Source organism: Nelumbo nucifera, chromosome 1 (assembly GCF_055504915.1).
Source record: "Nelumbo nucifera cultivar China Antique chromosome 1, China Antique-T2T, whole genome shotgun sequence".
NCBI classification, from domain to species: domain Eukaryota; kingdom Viridiplantae; phylum Streptophyta; class Magnoliopsida; order Proteales; family Nelumbonaceae; genus Nelumbo; species Nelumbo nucifera.
The window spans coordinates 118,383,179-118,395,150 of record NC_142649.1 but is presented as its reverse complement, the minus strand read 5'-3'; the positions used below and the strand labels follow the sequence as shown (position 1 = coordinate 118,395,150).

The 11,972-nt window shown below is 40.2% G+C and overlaps 1 pseudogene; it reads left to right on the top strand.

Moving 5' to 3' along the window:
- Positions 1 to 3,763: 3,763 nt before the first annotated feature.
- LOC104601906 (subtilisin-like protease SBT3) lies at positions 3,764 to 8,486 on the top strand (annotated as a pseudogene).
- The last annotated feature ends 3,486 nt before the right edge of the window (positions 8,487 to 11,972 follow it).

Below are 11,972 nucleotides of genomic sequence, written 5' to 3'. Positions count from 1 at the left end.
TTTCTGTGTGCTTTGAATTGTACTGAGAATCAAACCAAGAAGCTTACAAGGTCACTCTTCTAAGCCAACCCATATCTTGGATCTCAATTACCCCTTGTTAATTGCCAAACTCTGCGAGTGACCGAGTGTCGTACTTTCCTTTACAAGCCAAAGTAATAAAAGAGTTCCACAGAATGGAGGCGAACATTGAAGGAATGGCCTAGCTACATGCATATGTTGCTAAAGCGGTCATAAGGTGATATGCAGGTCATGGTTCTGAAAAATGGTGGTATGGTTTCAGGTCAGAGTTCATTTTTGAACCATGATATGCGAACATTGATTGTATAGTTCATGTGTACATGCAAGGTTCAAAGTATCGATATATGTATTAGTTCGTATCGGCTGATACGTATCGTACTGGTGGCTTCCTGATATACCCCCTACCAGGGTTGTATTGGGCCAGCCACTAGTTCAAAGGGTAGCCGAGCCTTAAACCAGTCCCTTTGAACTGATTTAAAAAAAAAAACTAAATAAAACATAAGAAAAAACAATCACGGACACAGGCGTATCGATATTTAGAACCTTTGTGTACATGTAATATTTCTATTTACCATGCATGACTGGTGTGTGAGACACATCATACTGCATATCATGGTTACATCAGGTCATCAGCCGACCATATTTCTTGGTGCAAAGAACTGTAAATGTTGTGTTAGAAAAATGCCATTTTGCTGGTCGTAAAACCATAGATTTTGAGATCTGAGTGCAGTTGTGATAACATACAGAATGTTGTTTGTGTTTATAAACCAAATGAAACACGAAGAAAACCATCAATTCAACACCACCCAAAGTTAAAATAAATTGAGTTGGTCGGTGAAGCTGAATCAAATGAAAGGACCCAACTTGGTTTTAATTATCCCTTTTTCATCATTGTTAATCCCTACCTCATCTTCTCCACTTTATAGCTTATGATCTTGTATGTATGTGCTACAGCTAGCCTAACTTGGTATCATAGTCTCGTAAACTTTAATTAAAAACCAATCGGACACTTCACTTCACATGTGTAGTCATGATGAAGTGGTCAAATTGGCTCCCCACATACATCTCAACCGTGCATTGGGAACATCTATCTTTCCTTCGCACGCTGAGATGTGCTCTGGGGCATGTCTGATGCGCTCAATGGGCAGGCAATCCGGACTCGAGGATGAAAAGATGTTTTAATGATGCATATATCCAATGCTTCGGAGACATTAATGATAATGCGGTATCCGCTAAATTTTACAAATTTTAAGGGTGAATTCGAGCTGAGCCGAGCATAATACTACGATGCTCGAGTTCGGTTCAAGTCAAAAACTTATAAGTTCGAACTCGTCTTGGCTCTAAATCAATTTGAGAAAAAATATTTTATAAAAATAAAAAAGATATATATAAAATATTTTTTATTTGATATTTAAAAAATTAAAAATCATAATAATTAGTTATTATTATATATAAAAATAAAATATTATATATATATATAATATTTTTATTATATATTATTTTCTATAATTTATTATTATTATTATTATTATTATTATTATTATTATTATGTAACTATTTGAGCTAGCCGAGCTTGATTCGATTATTAAACGAGCCTGTAAATTAGGATCGAGTTCAGCTCCAAATTCGGTAGGAACTGAGCTTAACCAAACTTTTGATGGACCAAGCTCGAATAACTCATGAAGAACTTGGCTCGTGGTCACTCCTAACAACAATGAATATGATGAATTGAGATCTCTTGCCAATAAAACACGTTTCAACACTCTATTAATGTAATCTGATACCAAACATCTCACCATAAAACTGTGACTCACCATAACAATAACAATAGGAGTTGCCATGTATGATATGTGCGGTGTGAGATGATATTGGTAGGCATCGGACCGTCTTTTGTTGGTGGGTGATTGGGACTCAAATGCGATGATCCAATAATTTGGTAAACACTATTTGAGGGATAATGTAGTTGGTGTGCTAGATGAATTGTTGCATTAATGATACAGTTTTGAATCCCGTTATTATCATCTCTGTGTAAGAAAAAAATATTGATGTACTCATGTGGGGTGTCACCCAGTGATTAATAAGAAAAAAAAGCAAATACTCTGGCAAACCACTCTTGCTATTACCTGCTTTTAACCATCTGCTGAAACGACAAAAATCAAAGGCTTGGATCTAATGGAATAATGCTAGGAGCCTAGGAGTAGGGCGCCACCTTGAATTAGATGAAGCGACATGAAAGATAAATTGACGACCGTAATTCTGTCTTTTCCCTGTATCAGTGTATATAAAATCATGTCAGCAAAAGTGAACTCCCAGTTTGGATGGCCACTTGGCGTTTCTGTGAAAGAGGAGATCTGGGATCAAACATTCAAACTCATGTATGTGAATTCTCTCCGTATGGACCATGACTGTCATTAACATCTGTTATGCAATACCCATAATGATTTTTCTTATTTCCTTTTAAAATTTTAGATTCACGGGTTACATAATCTCTTACCCACAAGGATTGTACCGACAAGATATTACAGTTGTTCTCATTTATTATGGGGAGATGTTCTCAATCTATAGTTGTAATGTCTTGTGGGTAAGAGATCCACATTCTATACAATATGATTTGATCTCAAGTCTCAACTATAACAGGCTAGAAAACTTAGAAATTGGTTTCGGTGCTCAAACTGTTTACATTGCCTTTAAAGCCATGCATTGGGAATATCTCTCTACTTTATCAATTAAGCTACCATGAGTTGGTACTTGGTAGTAATAAGAATGAATGTATAGATATTGCAATCTCCACCCCTACTATACTATGGGGGTGTTCTTTTTCTGGATTTTGAGAGGGGGAAATTTGGTTTTTTTTTTTTTTTTTTTTTCAAATTTATGTGGGTACCCGAGAAAATTTATTTTCTTGGGTAGGTAAGTGATGCCCATCTCCTGGGTGGATAAAGAACTTTCCCAACTTAGGGGAAAATTGTCAATACATAAATGAGAAAAAAATGCCCCTTATAATAATGGATTTTTATGGTTAAAATGGTCATTGTGTTGTTTGCATGGAAAATAAAAAAATATGGATAAATACACTTACCCGGATAAATCTTTCTTGAGTAAATGCATTTACCTGAATAAATAACTTATCAAAAAGCAAATAGGCCTATAGGGTAAGTATTATTATGCCAATAAACAATTATTTCTGACAGCTAGGGTTGTGGTGAAATGGACAACATCTGCCAAATGATCTGCAAAGCTTTCCTGGGACAATGATCTGCAATTCTTATTTTTAATGTGAGTGTGAATTGCAATGTGTTCTATCTAACTTACCTAAAAGAAAGTTGTAGAAAAATTCCAAGGTAGGACCGATGAGGAAAGATATTCAATATACATGATGTCCAAAGAGCAAAGGTTTCGAGAGTTGCATAAACTCCATTACTAGTATTCAACTCCTATTATAATTAGCATAACCATGTATTTGGTTTGAAGGAAAAAGTAGAAAAAGTTTCACAAAGCTTGTATAAGTTTTTCTACCTTTTCCTACATGTACGTTTTTCTTCAAACCAAACATAACCTAAGAGTCAAGTTGGTTAATTAATACTTCTTAAACTGGTGGACTACATGTATGCTTTACAGATTATGGGAGCTGTGTAGAATAAGTTCACTTGGCATCATATATTAAACCTCGGTTACGATCAAGAGAGAACCGAATATATTACAATGTCTACAAGGATAGTACAATGTCTACAAAATGCAATCAGGAGGAATAAAATAATGAACAACTTAATATAAAATGCCATTAAATATTAAAAAAATTGGTTTACATCAACAATAATAAAAAAAGAATATAAATATAACATATTATGAAAAATAAGTAAATATCAGACAATTTATCGTGGTGAGGGTCTATACAGAATTTAATTTATCAACGACAATCAAAAAGGGTCCCAGCCTCCAACAAAAGATAGCTTGGAGGCGGAGTTAGAACCCTAATTAATTATTCTTCTACGAACTTCATGTACTGCCTGTGTGTATTCAGCCATGGCCACTGCAAACCCCTTCTCCCTATGGATCCTCCTCTTGATCGCTGCTATTTCATATCCCACTTCCCTGTTGGCAAAATCAGATGTGTACATTGTCCACATGGATTTATCAGCCATGCCCAGAGCCTTCGCCGACCACCACAGCTGGTATGAAGCTACACTTTCCTCCATTAAGGATGGTGGGAATGGTGTTGCTACCATTACTACCACCAAACCCAGTTACCTCATCTATACCTACAATAATGCCATCCATGGTTTTGCTGCAAGCCTTTCTCCTTTGGAGCTCGACTTGCTGAAACACTTGCCCGGCTTTGTTTCATCAACTCTAGATGTGCTCCTTAAGGCCGACACAACCCACACTCCTGATTTTCTTGGTCTCAATAATTCTAACTCCGGTCCATGGCCAGCGTCAAACTATGGCGAAGATGTCATAATCGGCTTAGTTGACAGTGGAATTTGGCCAGAGAGTGCAAGTTTTAGAGATGATGGAATGACCCAAGTTCCAAACAAGTGGAAAGGAGAATGTGTGAGTGGTACGGATTTCAATTCTACCATGTGCAACAAGAAGCTAATTGGAGCTAGATTCTTCAATAAGGGTATCAAGGCTCACAGCCCCGACCTGAACTTCTCCATGAATTCTGCTCGTGACACTGATGGACATGGGACACATACTTCCTCTATAGCTGCTGGGAACTATGTAAAAGGAGCTTCCTGCTTTGGTTATGCCCGAGGGAGTGCAAGAGGAATGGCCCCAAAAGCACGGATAGCCATGTATAAGGCAATGCGGGATGATACTTTTTATGCATCCGATGTTATTGCGGCAATAGATAAAGCAATTAGTGATGGTATGGATGTCCTCTCCTTGTCCTTGGGAAACACAGCTTCTAATTTCTATGATGATCCAATTGCCATAGCCTCCGTTGCTGCCATGGAGAAGGGTATTTTTGTTGCTGCATCAGCAGGGGAACGAGGGGCCCTACCTGTCCACAGTGCACAATGTCGCACTCTGGCTACTTACTGTGGTCTCCGGTACTCTCGATCGTAAGTTGTATGGAATTGTAGCTCTGGACAATGGTGTTTCAATTACAGGTGCATCTTTGTACCCTGGAAATTCTTCGTTAACCCGGGTACCCCTTGTCTTCATGGGTGACTGCAATGACTTGAACAATGTAGAGGGCAAGATCGTTGTCTGCGAAAGCACATATTTATTCTGGGCGTCGGCGGACAACATTGACGATCAAATCACATCAGGGGCAGCTGGAGGCATCTTCTTATACGTAGGGAATAGGATAGAACCTCACATCCACTTGTCATTTCCAGCCGTTGTCGTGAGCATGGAAGAAGAAGAAGGTCAAGCTATCTTCAATTACATAAACACAAGCCATGATCCAAGAGCAACCATGAAATTTCCTTATACGCGTATTGGAACAAAGGCAGCACCAAGAGTGGCTATCTCCAGCTCCCGTGGGCCATCTACAATTTGCCCCAACATTCTAAAACCTGATCTCATGGCTCCGGGCTCTTTGGTCCTTGGTTCATGGTCTCCGATAAGCCCAATAGTAGACGACGATGGATCCACACAAATGTTTAGTGACTTCAACATCATATATGGAACGTCCATGGCTTGTCCTCATGCAGCGGGAGTGGCTGCACTTTTGAAAGGAGCTCCGCAGCCATTCGATCTGCTATCATGACAACAGCAGATACACTGGACAACACTCTCAGTCCCATCACTGAATTTGTGGACAATGTACAACAGGCCACTCCTCTTGCCATAGGAGCAGGTCACCTCAATCCAAGCAAGGCACTTGACCCTGGGCTTATCTATGATGCAACTGCAGAGGACTATGTCAGGCTTCTATTTGCTTTGGATTACACCGTGAATCAAATCAAGAAGATCACAAGGTCTCTTCTAACTCCAATTGTTTGAATCCATCTTTGGATCTAAATTTTGACCCTGGGCTTATCTATGATGCAACTGCAGAGGACTATGTCAGGCTTCTATTTGCTTTGGATTACACCGTGAATCAAATCAAGAAGATCACAAGGTCCTCTTCTAACCCCAACTGTTTGAACCCATCCTTGGATCTAAATTATCCCTCGTTTGTTGCCATATTCAATGAGGATGCTACTATATTATTGCCTTTATTCGGATACGGATACCATGGCAGCAGTAAGAGAGTTTAATAGGACAAACGTTGGAGAAGGAATGGCCTGCTATGTTGCTAAATTGCCAACCATCGATGATCTTGAGTTGAAAGTGGAATCATACACATTGGTTTTCAAAGACAAGTACCGGAAGCTAAGCTACAAACTCACTGTGAAGGGTCCAAGGAACATGGCAAAGAATGCGGTACGCTATTGATGAAGCACAATCTGGCCGGTCTTAGCTGTTGACGATTTTGCCTCTGAAGTGAGTAACAGGAACCTGAAATGGGAGAAGAGAAGCTCCGGGGAGAACCCGGCGTAAGGGCTCCGAAGCTCAAGTTAGAATCCTTCAGAGGCAAGAATAACCAGATAGCGCGAGAGTTAGCATACCTCCTCCCTGGGGGGTAGAATCCTTTTATAACCACCTCGCGTACTCACTTCCAGGCCTCCGTCAGGTCGGGCATGATTACTTCTGAACTCCTGCCAGTTCGGGTGTCACTTCCTCTGGTCGGGCAGAACCGCCACTGTTCCTTTTGTCGGAGCCGTCTCTGCGGCTAGTGACGACGGTTGCAGGAAGCCGTTTGAGATGCGGTTGTCAGGCGTCAGATCCCAAATCAGTCAGGTACGCCGCCCTTGGATGGGGACGTCCTTGGCATCGGGTACGTCTGGCGGGCCTGGTGTTTTGGAAGTGGTGTTGGAGTGGCGAGCGAGGTGCCTTGAGTTCGGTTTGGAATGCTTCGAGCTGCCATGGGTCAGCTCGGGTCAGCTTCGTGAGGCTTGGGGCCCAGTACAGTTCGCGCTCCTCGTAGGGAGCTCGGGTTCTCAGGAGGGAGCTCGCTCTTATCAGGGAGCTCGGGCTCCTAGTAGGGAGCTTGGACTTGGGAGGCTCAGGTTCTTTAGGGAGTTCGGGTCCTTTAGCTCGGGTTCTTTAGGGAGCTCGGGTTTTAGGGAGCTCGGGCTCCTGGTACCGAGCTAGGACTTAGGGAGCTCGGGTTTTAGGGAGCTGGGACCTTTAACAGGGAGTTCGCTTTTAACAAGGAGCTCGGACTAAACACAGCGATTTGGAGTTGGGGTTCAGTAGTGAGTTTTGACTTGCTTCCGATGTTCGCTTTGGGTGCTCTACTGTCCTGAGCTGCTTGCCTTTGCCACGCGTCGGGCGAACGCGAGGTCGGGCCAAATTTCCCTTCATCAGCTATGGTTATTGATAGTGCGCAATCCGGCCGGTCCTACCTGTCAACGATCTTGTCTCGGGCTGGAGCAAAAGGTGTCTGAAACGGAGGAAAATGCGAGTAATCTCCGGGGAAGAACCCGGTGAGAATGCTCCGAAGCTCAAATTAGTATTTTCTCAAAGGCAAGATAAAACCAGATGGCGCAAAGTTATCACATACCTCTTTCTTGAGGGGGAAGGGAGCCTTTTATAACCACTTCGCGTACTCACTCCCAAGCTCTTGTCAGGTCGGGTATCATTACCTCTGCACTTCTGCCAGTTCGGGTGTCATCACCTTTGTTGGGGCAGACAACCACCACTGCTCTCTTTGTCGGAGCCGTCTCTGTGACTGGAGGTGGCGGTGGCAGGTGGCCGTTGAAGTGCGGTTGTTCAGTGTCAGATCCTAAGTCAGTCAGGTGAGCCGCCTCAGGATACAGACTCCTTTGGTGTCAGGTCAGGTACGGTTGTTCAATTTGGCGTTTTGGAGGCGAAGTGCTGAAGTGGTGTGCGAGGTGACGTCTTGAGTTTGGATAGAGGTGTGGCCCGAATTGCCCTGGGGCAGGCCAGTTCGGGTTGTTGCCCTTTGTGCTCCTCGTAAGGCCCGGGTTCAAAGGGAGAGTTCGGGCTCCTTGTGGGGAGTTCGGACCGCTGGTTCCTCCTTTCGGAGCTCGCGCCTTGGGCGTACTGTCATGCCGAGCTGTTGCCTTTGCCACATGTTGAGTGGTTACGAGGTTGGGCCAAATCTTCCTTCATCAGTTATCTCAGCTGGCAAGAAGTTGGAGGCAAACATATCGTCAGAAGTCCCATTGTGGCTCGTGGATGTATTGATGTAGATGATGATTGAGGGAGTATTGTCGGAGTGGACTCTTCATCCTTTGTTCTAGCTAGTATCGTCTTTTGCTTCTTTGTCAATGAAATAAGGATGAGACTATAGGAATGTGTAATTAAGTGAAGAAATTCTCTAAGTCCGATTTAGTTGGAGCATGTTGCAGTGGGTCCGGATGTAGTAGGCACGTTAGGAAAGCAGAATGAGTGAGCATGTAATAGCTGTGTGACACATGTCCCAGTTAATGTGCCTTTAATTCAAATGTTTTTGCTTCGTTAGACAAAAATTATTCATTATTTTATTATCTTTGTCAAAATAATTAACAATAAACAAACAATGAAAAAGGAAAACATAAATGAGTCCCAACTCCCAACACGTTTAGGTTTTCCTTTTTCATTATTTTTATTTTTAATTATTTTGACAAAGATAATAAAACAATGGATAATTTATGTCTAATGGAGCCAAAACATTTGAATGAAAGGCATATTAACTGGAATGTGCGTCACACAGCTATTACATGCTCACTCATTGTGCTTATCTAATGTGCCTACTACATCGAACCCTGCTGGCCATGAATTTTGAGGAATATCATAGTATCATACAGTTTTTTCTTTATTGCATGCTACCCCAATGATAAAATACAAGGGGGATTAAGAGGGTGGGGACAAAATATATAGGGTGCCGAGAAGGGTGCATTATGTGAGATCCTCCGACGTTATCACGAAGCAAGCTAAGCGTGCAAAGTGACAATCTTAATTAGTAAGTTACAAGTTTAGGCTGAAGGTCCAAGTCCTGATCCAAATTAAGCTCAACATACATACTAGATTGAGTTCAAGCTGGGCATGGTCCCCAACACCATAGGCCAATTTGGGGGCTTAGTAAACTCTATAATAGATGGCATGCATGCATGTGTCGGTTGATACATAGAAGGATAGATAGATCCATCGCAAGATGCATAGATCATATGGATATTTAGCTTGAGAGTTGGTCTTGGATGATGACCTGTAAGAGTTTTACCTTTGGTCAGGTCTTGCCAAATCTTTCAATGACTAACTTGTTACGGGGTCATATATTTTTTCTCTTAATCTGTTCAACTTTGAAGCTACATATATAATAAATAATTTCTAATATAAAGTTTTTTTGAAAATCAAATTTTTTTCTTTTTTATTGGCCACTGCCTAGGAAATACAAAAGCCTTAAGCTAATACAAGATCTGTCACACCATTGTGCAAATGAAACATAGAAATGTCTCTCCACTGCTATCTTTTCATTTAGGCCCCGTTCTTTTTTCGGTAAATTACTTATCTAGGTAAATGCAATTACATAGGTAAGTTTTTCTTGGGAAACACTTATCCGGGTAAGTGCATTTATCCATGTTCTTTTATTTCCTATGCAAATAAGGTAATGACCATTTTAGTTATAAAAATCCATTATTAAAAGGGGCATTTTTGTCTTATTCAAGTCTTACCAACTTTCCCCCTAGGTGGGAAAGTTATTTATCCACCTAGGAGATGGGTATCACTTACTCGGGTTAATGATACCTAGGAAAGGTAAGTGATACCCAGGAAAATAAACTTTCCCAAGTCCCCACATAAATTTAAAAAATGAACATGGGATTCTTGTTCAATGGGAACCAAAATCCCATTGACCAATTTTACCCTCTCTCAAAATCCAAAAAAAGAACGCCCCCTTACATGGATGTATATTTAATCCATAACCTCATAAAAAAAACTAAATATAACAAAGCTGTGGCAAAAGAACAACATACACAAACCACTCAAAGAATACAGAAGTTTAATGTGGTTTGGTACTAAGACCTACTCCATAAGAGGTAATCCCCAATTTTGTCACAAGGGGAGACTACCATGGTTTCACTCTTTTAAAGAGAAAACAAGTACAAGAAAGGAAATAAATCTCATGACAATATTTTCATAATACAAGAAATATTCAACTTCCAAGAATAACAAGATTGCTCCATAAATGATAAGGAACATTGGTAATTAGGCCAATTGTTCAACACTCCCCCTCAAGTTGAGGCTAAAAATATCTATGGAGCCCAATGATTTTGGCTTTAGTAAAGATATCTGCAAGTTGCTCTCTACTTCGAACATAAGGAGTTTTAATGATTTTTAGTAAAGATATCTGCAAGTTGCTCTCTACTTCGAACATAAGGAGTCTCAATGATTTTGGCTTGAATTTTCTCTCAAATGAAATTACAATCGACCTCAATGTGTTTTGTTCTTTCATGGAAAACTGGATTAGTGGCTATGTGTATAGCTATTTGATTGTCACAAAACATCTTCATAGGCTTCTCAGATGCAATCCCTAAATCATTAAGAAGATATTGCAACCAAATTAATTTAGTAACCATTGAGGCCATATGTCTATATTCAGCTTCTGCGCTTGAGTGAGATACAACATTTTGTTTTTTGCTTTTCTATATAACAAGGTTTCCCCCAACAAGTGTACTATATCCTAAGGTAAACTTCCTTTCTATTTGATGGCTGGCCCAATTTGCATCTAAGTATCCTTGTATTTTTGTATGTCCATTCTTTCTCATCCAAATTCCCTTTCCTGATGATCCTTTGAGGTATCGTAAAATTTGACGTATAGCTTCCATATGTCTCTCTTTAGGATCATGCATAAGTTGGCTAACAAAGTTGACAACATGGGCAATGTCCGGTATAGTAATAGTTAGATAGATCAATCGTCTAATAAGTTTTTGGAATCTCGCCTTATCATTCAAATGTTTATTATTAAGGTTGCATTTTCCCTTGTAATCTATAGAAGTTCAAATTGGCTTTGCTCCTAATTTTCCTGTTTCCTTTAACAAATCAATGGCATATTTTCTTTGGAAAAGAAACAAACCTTTACTTGAGTGAGCTAATTTGATGCCTAAGAAATACTTTAGTTTTCCCAAGCCTTTGATATCGAACCTTTTCTTAAGATGTTCCTTAAGTTCAGAGATACCGAGAATATTGCCAACTATAATAACTATGTCATCCACATATATTAGAACAATAATAGATGTTGAACCACTCCCTTTAATGAATATAGATGAATTGGCTGCACTTCTTGTAAAACCAAAAGCCATAAGTGTTGAACTAAGTTTGGCATACCAGGCTCGAGGAGACTATCTGAGGCCATATATTGATTTTTTTTCAATTTGCACACCAAGCCATTATGAGACTATTGTGGGTGTCCAAGAGGGAGATCCATGTAAATTTCTTCTTCGAGGTCACCATGTAAGAATGCATTTTTTACATCCATTTGGAAGAGAGGCTAATCATAATTCACTACATCTGACATAAGCACTCTAATAGTGTTCACTTTTACAAAAGGAGCAAATGTTTCTTTGTAGTCAACTCCATAAGTTTGAGTGTAGCCCTTGGACACCAACCTTGTTTTATGGGGTTCTAGAGAACCATCACTCTTGTACTTGATTTTATAGACCCATTTGCATCCTATGGGCTTCTTTCCCTTTGGTAATGGCACAATATCCCACGTATGATTTTTGTTGAGGGCCTAAAATTCTTCATCCATAGCCTTCTTTCATATCGGTTGGTTCTTAGCTTCATCAAAGCTAGATGGTTCAACATGTTTTTCAATGGAAGTTAGAAAGACCAAGTGAGAAGAAGATATATTATCATAGCAAACATAGTCTTGAATAGGGGAAGGAAGCTGCATGATAGGTGTAAAATTCTTGAAGTCTAGATGAAGGTTATTGAATACGCGTCGAAAAAGATTT